The sequence below is a fragment of the Pocillopora verrucosa genome, chromosome 8, assembly GCF_036669915.1.
Source record: "Pocillopora verrucosa isolate sample1 chromosome 8, ASM3666991v2, whole genome shotgun sequence".
NCBI classification, from domain to species: domain Eukaryota; kingdom Metazoa; phylum Cnidaria; class Anthozoa; order Scleractinia; family Pocilloporidae; genus Pocillopora; species Pocillopora verrucosa.
Genome location: NC_089319.1, coordinates 11,066,580 through 11,076,157, shown reverse-complemented (window position 1 = coordinate 11,076,157; position 9,578 = coordinate 11,066,580).

Genomic DNA, 9,578 nt, shown 5'->3' with positions numbered 1-9,578 from the left:
GACTGCTCCGAGAGGGGTCACCACTTTTTCGTGGTGGGGCTGTTTGCGTGTCTCAATTGCTCCTAGAGATATATCGGCTGGAGTCTTTCACCCCTGGTAGGGTCACCCGTACCGAACAGGCCGAAGGGTAGAGACCAGACAAAGAGTGATCCCCTGGTCCTCCAACATGTGACAGAAACCGGATGCATTGACGACACAACTCAAACCGGCGGTGACGCTAGTGGGGCCGTAATAACACTCTTGGGCCAAAGCCGGAGGGAAGCCCAAAGGCTGATAGGTCCATAGTAGCCCCTAAAAAGAGACCACCATCGGTTGCTGGAACGTAAGGACCACGGCGGAGGCAACACGAACAGTGCAAGTGGCCAAAGAGATGGCAGAGTGTGGAATTGAAGTGTTAGAGATAAGCGAGACCAGATGGAAATGGGTGGGATCAAGAACACTGCAAAGTGGTAAGAGGCTGGTGTACGCGGGAGATGAGGAAGTGCAATAAGGAGGAGTCGCCGTCATGATGAGTGTGAGGGCAAATAGAGCCTTATGGAATGGATGCAATGCAATCAGTAAGAGGATCATTAAGATACGATTCTACTTAAAACACAAAAAGCTAACGGTGATACAAACACACGCACCAAGGAAGATATGACGGATGAGGAAAAGGATGAATTTTACAACTAGCTGCAAGACTCTCTTGGAAGTTGCAGTAGTCATGATATGAGTGTGGTGATGGGAGATCTGAACGCTAAGATAGGGAGTAATAACATTAACAGCTATAAAGAGGAGGTACAGGGGAAATTTGGTTTTGGAGTCATGAATGACAATGAGGAAAGGTTACGTGACTTCTGTGGTACGTACGAATGGATAAGTTGTAACTGGAGCAGTTTTCCCACATAAATAGATCCATAAGCTGACCTGGAAGTCGCTAGATGGGAAGACTGTCGACCAGAGCGACCATTTCATGGTGAATGGATGCATGAGAGCATCGATTCCGGACACGAAAGTGATGAGAGGAGCAGACGTATAGTGACCACTACCTGGTGCGAACCAGAATTAGAATGAAGTTGGCAAAGGCACATGGGAAGAAGAAAGCAAGGGTAAGGTTTGACGTATGTAAGCTAAGAAGTGAAGAGATCAGGAGGAGATATAACATTGAAGTGAAGAACAGGTTTCAAGGAGATTCAGAGGAAGAGCACAACAAGATCTTGGTGACGTACAGAGATGCCGCAGAGAAAGTTATTGGAAGGTAAAAAAAGCAGAGCAAGCTACGGATAGGAGACAAAAGGAAAGGAAAATTCAGGAAAAATTCAGGAGAGGAGAGAAGCAAGGTCAACCCATCGTCTCTGCCTGCAGTTGTCCCACCGAACTCATTTCCAGCTATTTAGACAAAATTATGGCACCTATCGTCAAAACTTTACCATCTTACATGAAGGACAGCCATCACGTACTTGAAATTTTTCGTGACTTTAATTTCCTTGGCCAGAACAATCACTATGGATATTACATCTCTTTATACTGTTATTCCCAATGACAAAGGTCTCCGGGTCATGGACAAAATTCACAAGAGTTCCCTATAATCGGCAGCAAGACTTAAATTGCTTGCGAGTACGGACAGAGAGAAAATTAGACCTGAAAAAATGCACTTTCTATTATGTATATATGCCCAGGTAAATAAATCAAACAAACAAAAAACTACAGAGAATTCCCTGATGTTTTTAAAAACGTTTATTAACTTGCTATCGCATCTCACATGTTACATAATGAATATAAATCTACAACATTAGGGAAACAATGTTTGACATTTTCTGCCCAACAGCAGTGGACTTTATTTATTAACTCAGCTTATAGATAGCCTGTCACAGGGTATATTTCTAAAAGTGTCGTATAACAACTATAAATCTATAAAAGTTAGAGCAGTAATGTTTAACATTTTTCCGCCCAGAACGCACTGACGTGTTTATTATGCTTAGATTTTGTACGAACATTTGTATTTGTTACAATATATGACAGTACCGTTTATTCTTGTTTAACTTTTACATAAACAAGCTGTATCAAACACTCGACCACATTCATGATAGTAGGTACTTTGAGTTATACAAGTTGGCGAAATAACTCCCCTTCCAATGCACGTTATACTTTTTTTTCTACACGTGACGGTCACAACCATACGGGTACCACAAGGTTTCATTACTGTGCTGCCGGTCTGACATCCTAATGCCCGGCGCACTCTATTTTCGCGCGCATGGTTGTACAACTGCCGCAGGCTGCTAATGTTAGCACTAACGATGACTGGAAAGTCCATGGATTTCTTTTCATGATGAGCTGCTCGTGGAGACCATTGAAGCTTCTTACGGATGGTAGGAGAGGGTGCGGTGAAGTTGAAGGCTTGAAACAAGATTACGCAGAGAACTATTTCTATACAAAATAGCTAAAAGACAAAACGTAAAGTAAAGGAGAAATCAACTTTCCAACACGTAAATCAGTTACTGATAAAATTAAAAATGTTTTAACCCACACGAAAGAAGCACTACCGACTGATCCACTTAACTGGCCCGCAACAGGTCACATGTTGGTCTCCCCTTCCTCCACTTAGACGTTATGAATAGAGATATGAAATATAACATCCACGACAGAGACCCTATCCTGAGTATTTAGCAAAACTAGCTATCTTGTCGGGTACAGTTAAGCGGTCAGCTATAACGTCCAGCTTTCTTTTCGTTCAGACTTTTAAGGTTACTTCCCACCTTCGCAAATGTCCTTGGGGAAAAAATTCGTACGCGCACTAGTTTCACTAAAATTCTTGCAAACCATACATCAGAAGAACGCTTAATAACTGCAGTTACGATGAAAATATAATTCAAGCGAATTTTCTTTTAAGGTGTCAAGAACCGGTAAGGCGTGAAACGACCAAAGGTTCTTCTATTGAATTTATCGGGTATCGGATGCAGCACCACGAGCAAAATGGCTTCGCAGTCTTATTCACAAGGCATCTTTTTCGTTTTTTTACCAAGGAATTTCTTCTGCTCTGATTTTTCCACGAGCAAAGTTTTTTCCTTAAGCTTCCAGTTGTGAATTTTGTAAATGGGCGATGTAAACAAAATATGGAAACGACATGAAAAACGAGCCCCATCTAAAGCGGTTGCCGCGAAAATTCCCTCAGGCGATTCACCCAGGCCCGAGATTATGGCACCTTCCTGATTTATTAACTTTTATTTGAAAATACGTTTTTTTTAAATAACCCGTATGCTTTTAAAGATATCACAAAAGATGTCACAATTTTTTTTATGGAAACGTTAGGCTGAATGTTTGAATTCAGTTTATTCAAATAAATGAAAAAAAATCGAAGTTTTCGGCCTCTGAAGGTGGGAAGTAACCTTAATCTGATTTGAAATTGACCCCTGATATTTGCCATACAAAGTAGAGAAAAAATGCTCCATTTATTAGTACGAATCAGTACATACTAGATAATTTTCAATCGAGTTTGCATTATCGTGGCTTTAAACAAGAGTGAATGTGTTTTTGCTGAAAAACTCGGTTATAATAAATAAACGATAGAGGCAATGCCTGAATATTAACCCCTTCAAAGTTATATTTACTCACTAATGGCGCTAATGGAACCAAGTACGGACTTCCTAATTTTTAATTCAAAGGAAAATCATTATCACTAAAGAAAACTTGACGATAAATGTATACTTCATCTCCATAAGCACCAATATGATGCTTATGGATCCTTCAAGACGATAACTGGATTTTAAGATTATGAATATAGCAATGGGTGGAAACGTGTCTTGATTAACCTTCACAAAGGTATGATCGTGTTTGTTTTCAGCTTCCCTTTTTTTACTTTGTTATTTGATTCAGTCAGCTGTAGCTCCAAAATAGAGAGGTATTTCAAACTGATTTACCCGTATAATGCTTCAAATTAGAATACTGGATACAGTGGTTGTGGTGGTGTTAGTAGTGGTCAATCGTAATGGCAGTTATTTGTGCACAGTTAAAACAAATTACCACACAGCCGACGTGGTTGCATAGTGAATTAAAACCTTAAAATTTCAAAAATATGATAAATTACGGTGCGTGTAAAGGATACTAGAACTCTATGAAATGATCGCAAAACACTGAATTAGCTTGAACATATTTTTCATTGAAGTCAGACATCTAAGATATTTACATAAAATACTTTTCAGTTTATTATGATACAGCTTGTAATGAATAGCTCAATTGTTTGCTTTACTAATTTGCAGCAAGTAGATTTGCGACGGAGGTCTGTTTTCGAAAATGTGCTTCAAGTTTCAGTTTCCTTCGTACACTTTATTTGCTAGCACAATTCTTAAAAATATTTTTAGATAGATACCGGAGTAGTTACAAAAAATATTTATGAGTCAAAAGTAGAAACCTTGTAGAAAGCATACAGTGAAGCAATAAAGAACATACCTTCAAATTTGAGTGCATTTTTTCTGATCGGTTCATATAGCAATACTTCGTCTTCTTTGGGCTCTGTCAGTTGCGACTTTGAAAACTGCAAAAACCTTAGCTAGAGGATAGCTTTTTAAAGCAGTGTGCATGGAAAAAAATTCCATTTTTAGAAAATCAGAATTTAACTAAAATAGAGCAACTTTCCCAATTGTATCAGCTCATACGAGGCCGTAACATAATAACAGGATGTTACATTTGTTTGTTTTTTATCACGAGAAAATAAAACAACTGGCTTCCTGTTTTACGTAATTAGTTAAGTAAACGCTTGGAATCATGGAGATGCAACAAGAGGAAATGACAATACAAATTTAAGTAGCTTTCATTTTTCCGTGTTGATAGTAACCTTGACAAACAATGGCTTTAAACATAAGAAAATCATATGTGTGCACTGCGGCTGAAGAAACGAATATAGAACCGATCCTATTTATTTAGCCTTTTTTAACTAATAATTCAGTTTTGTTCATAACTGCGAGGATCGGTTCTATATTTGCTTGACAAACAAGTTGACAGAAGTTCATTTAAGAGGCCGGAAAAATTCCATCCGAGTAACGTAGACCATTGGTATTTTATGGGACGACCATGAAATTTTGCGTGTTCCTCTTTTACATTCTGTCATTTGAGAATTTTTTTACGTCTTGCACTTTTGAAACTTATTTCCGCGTTTTTATATTACATCTAGAAATAACTTGAGTGAAATGATCTCATCATCGCTTGTGAGAATGCACTCTACCTGCCTGATCGGAAGTAATAATCAAGGTGATAATTATCTTAAGCCTCTAGTCTTGTGTTTTTTGTTTGTTGAGGACCTTGTCATTTAACACATTCGCTAAGTTATTGGTTTCTTGTCTGTTTTTTGTCTTGGTCTCAAAGAGCTTTACTCTGCCTTTTACAACTGAACACATTGCGAACTCCTTTCGGAAAAATGTCGAGACTGAGCAAGCTTGTCATTACCGTATCGAAAGCCCAAACCGCAGATGACAGAAAAGAAACTTACAACGCATCAGTGAATCGAACACCAGTGTTACACTTCATTCATCCTAGTTTACTAATTTTGTTCTCTGTTCTGTGATGTGCCTTTTCTTCTCGGATTTGATTATGAAGCTACGTCATGCATTGAACGTGTGAACTTTTCACTTAAGTTTGTCGATTTTAGTCTTTTTATTTATATAATCCTCTCCATTCTTGATCATCCTTGTTCCCTTTCTGTTTAGTCGTGTCTCTATAGCATTTGATTGCCGTAGTGTCCTTCGCAGCTGTAGTTGCCTGAACGCTCAAAACTTTTTTGAGGTTTCCTTCTAATTAGTAGCAAAGTCCTAACGACTCCAGAAAAACTCGATATACCGTGATTTTTAACTTCCTTTTAGCTTCCCTGTTGTAACAACATCTGGAATGGTGTCCGTTTACGACAACATGCTGCAAGGAATGAAATCTCCTGAGGAATGTAAATCAGGACCTGCCCGGCTGAAACTATGTTTTAACCCATTTCCGTTTCCCCATATGATGGTAATCCTCAGCCTGCTCCTCCCCGCTCCTCCCAAATCTTTTTTGTCGCCAAACTGAGCTTTATTGCTTCATTGCACAATCATGGCACGATCAACGTTCTCAAGTAAAGAAATAAGCTATAAACAGCATGCAGAATCATCGCTGGGTAATCCAATAAGCACGTTTACCCGCAGATCACGCAAACACATGTCGATAATCATACAAGCCTTAGGAAAGGGTTAAATAGTACATGGCAACCGTAATGCTGGTCACCTGGTAAATTGACATGGCTCAAAGCACACGACTGGCAAAATAATCATGACGCAAGAGGGTAAACTGTTCATCTGCACTATTGACTACTCCGTCACGGGCAATATCAAAGACTAAGATGATGAAATACATAAGTTTGGATTTTAAAATTTCTTATGGAAAATCAAGTCAACTGATTTATAATGAAAGGTTCATTTAGTAATAATTATACTCTTATTTCATATTCATTGCAGATATAAAAAAGATTAAGAAAAAAACAGTCCACTCAGAAATAACTAGTAGAAGTTGTAATTTATTTTTAAAGTGAAATGAGTTATAGGAATAATATTTATCATATAATCTTCAGAGCGACGAAGTCAGTGATTTACGCTTTTCTGTAAGTGAGATTATCAACCAAGTGTATCGTTTGTGTCACTCCTAATTGTTAGCGTCACCACGTCCGGTTTTCCAGCTTAGCGCACAAGGCCTTACTTTGGTAGTATATTATAAATGTCACATGCAATTTCACTCCCAAAGTTACGTACGTTTCAGTTTGGTTTTTGATTTATAGTGGATGTCAAATTTTACATGACTATTGTTAATTCTGCCATAATATTCAAGTGACTGTGCTAAGTTCAGAGACAAGTGAACTAAGACAGAGGATCGGTAATATGCCCACGCAGGATTACAGATTTTACCCACTAGTTTTGATATGTTTCTGCAGAGATGGTCTTCATGTAACTTCAGCTTGCAGAAAAGCTATCTAAAAGCCCGACGCAAAATGTGACAATTACACAGGACAAAAAGGCTTTCTCTCATCCTGTTGGCTAATAGTTCAAGGTCATTTTCTACAGGCCAAATTTTTATGTCGTTACTAAGTTAACAAGAATGCGGTTAACAAGAATGTAAGACACGGGGATTCCCGTTCAATAGTTACGTAGTCAGAACACTTTCGCTTAACCCAAACAGATCCAGTAACGGGTAAGCCATCTTTTAAAACCCTTTGGCCGCTTCCTTCCTTCTTCCAATCCCTTTTTAATTCAAACTCTCTTGTTGTGGTCGGGAAAGCTTCATTCAGGATTTCTGGGCACGGTCATTCTATGAACATTCATCCAAAAGATTAGATTGTGTTCTAGTCTAGAAATGTCTCAATTATCAGTTATAATTGACTGAAAAGATTTGTGCTTATTCTCGATAACCATGGAAGAAGTAGGCACGAAGTCACAGGTAAGAGTGTTCACTCTTCTCATGAAAGTGAAAAACACAAAAAAAATTTACGATGCAGTTTCTGATTTTCACTTAGCGTGATATTTCACTGTCCTCTTTGACTGAACTTATGTGGGTCGCAAATTAGTGAGATTGACGATCATATGCGTCTTGTGGAGTAAAAGATCTAGAATGCAGAAGACATACCTTAAACTGTTTAAACATTTTCAGTGGTCTGTTTGCAACGTGGCGCTGGATCCTCTAGTGACTTCAAATGCCAGTACAATGTGATGTTTTCCTGTTACAACATTTTTCTGTCAGACTCTTTGGATTGTTTTTCCTCCGCTATCGACCCAACTGTCAGCGACTTAAAGCCACTCGTTTTCAAAGGAGACCCGCCGATTAATCAACAGTCACTCTTAGAGTTGTTACTTCTCTACGTGTTGTGGCCTGCAGGTTTTGAAATAGGATAGTTGTCGGAAAATGGTTGATTGCTTTTATTCGAAATACGTTTTTTGGTTCTATTATTTCAGTTGAAAAACTATCAACGTGGCATGCGTGTCAGATGAGGTAAAAGTGACGGAAGATAATTAGGAACTGTATGAGGAAATATTGAAAGGCGGAACAAACGTACCGTATCGGAAACTGTGTTTCAGTTTGATTGAAAGTGCTTACGTTATTTGTGGATAATTGCCTTTTTTATCGGTCTCTTCATTTCTCACGTTATTATCGTGATCTATGAGATAAAGTATTCAAGACCCCATTATTAATTCGTACATTTTTGTATTTGACGCGTGAAAAGCATTAAATCAAAGATGTTAATTATGGATAGATTTCTTATTGAAAGTTTGAAAGAAATAACTACCGTTGCCTTTTCTCTTTCAGAATTTTTGTTTTTATAACAGTTTATATTATGTTATTCAGTTTAATTCCGCCTCTGAGTTTGTAATTTAGTTATGCTTTAGTTTGGCTTGGAAATTATAAACTGATTAATCGTCATTTACTCATATGTCAACGATAGGAATTGTTTTATTTAACTTTATTAAAAACATGTTACAAAAACTGGTCACACTCAAGACTTTGGAACAATTTCAAAGGAATCTTTAAAGAGAACAACGAAGTGGGATGCGAAGTACTTCACACTTGAGAAGTCTTATTGTCCAGTGCCTAAATCCAGTGTGGAGTTAAGGGACGTAGATTTGATGAAACCTCCTCCCGCTGATAACGTTGACCCCAACATTGAGGCAGCCATGAAGGAATTGGTTAACAGGTATCGACCAGCTGTATATTCCAGTACGCCATTGTGTACTAGAGTAACATTCCAAGAGGATGTTTGAGATGATCCAGGGACAAACAATGAAGAACGAGTCGACCAGGATACAAATATTCCACGAGCTACAAACGAAGTACCGAGAATCACCTTGTTGACGAAAGCATGCTCGGAGTTGTCGCAGTTGGTGACGTGACAGACCTCCCCGAGCAAGAGGATGAATTCGACACCGACTCGGAGAGCGATGCGGATAATGATACAGACATAACGTTCAGCAGATTTGGTCGCGCCACCCGCGCTCATTTCCGCCTTGATCTCTAGAAACAGTTGGGACAATCAGGACTATTCAGTTATGGAATATAATCAAATGTTTTTGGCCAGGATGGAGTGACATGTCTGTCATTTTTGTTGACCATTGTACATTGTTAGTACTGTAGCCGATCTTATTGGTAAAAGGATATTCTGTTATTGCATTCATTACTAGTCAAATTTAAACACTCATATGTGCTAACTCTCATTTTCCTTGTAATTTTCGTATTTCTCTCTTTTTGTTTGCAGATACACCAACTGAGACCATCTCACAAAGCTAACCAATCATACTGAGGTATTCATACAACGGATGGGAATCCGTAAATTTGCTTAATTTTACTGTCTATTTCGATGTTCTATCCCATTGGCTGTTTGATTTGAATATCGTAATCTGATTTGTTACTAATATACTCTCTCTAAGTGGTCACGGTTGGTGTATCCTCGCTGTAAAAGCGCTTTAAGGGTAGAATTGTTAGGAGTTGTACAATCCAAATCTGCGGTAGTCTTCAAATATCGTCGGTCATAAGTCTGTGGACATCTTTGGCAGTCTCAGTGGACATCTTCGGCAGTCTCAGTGGACATCTTCGGCAGTCTT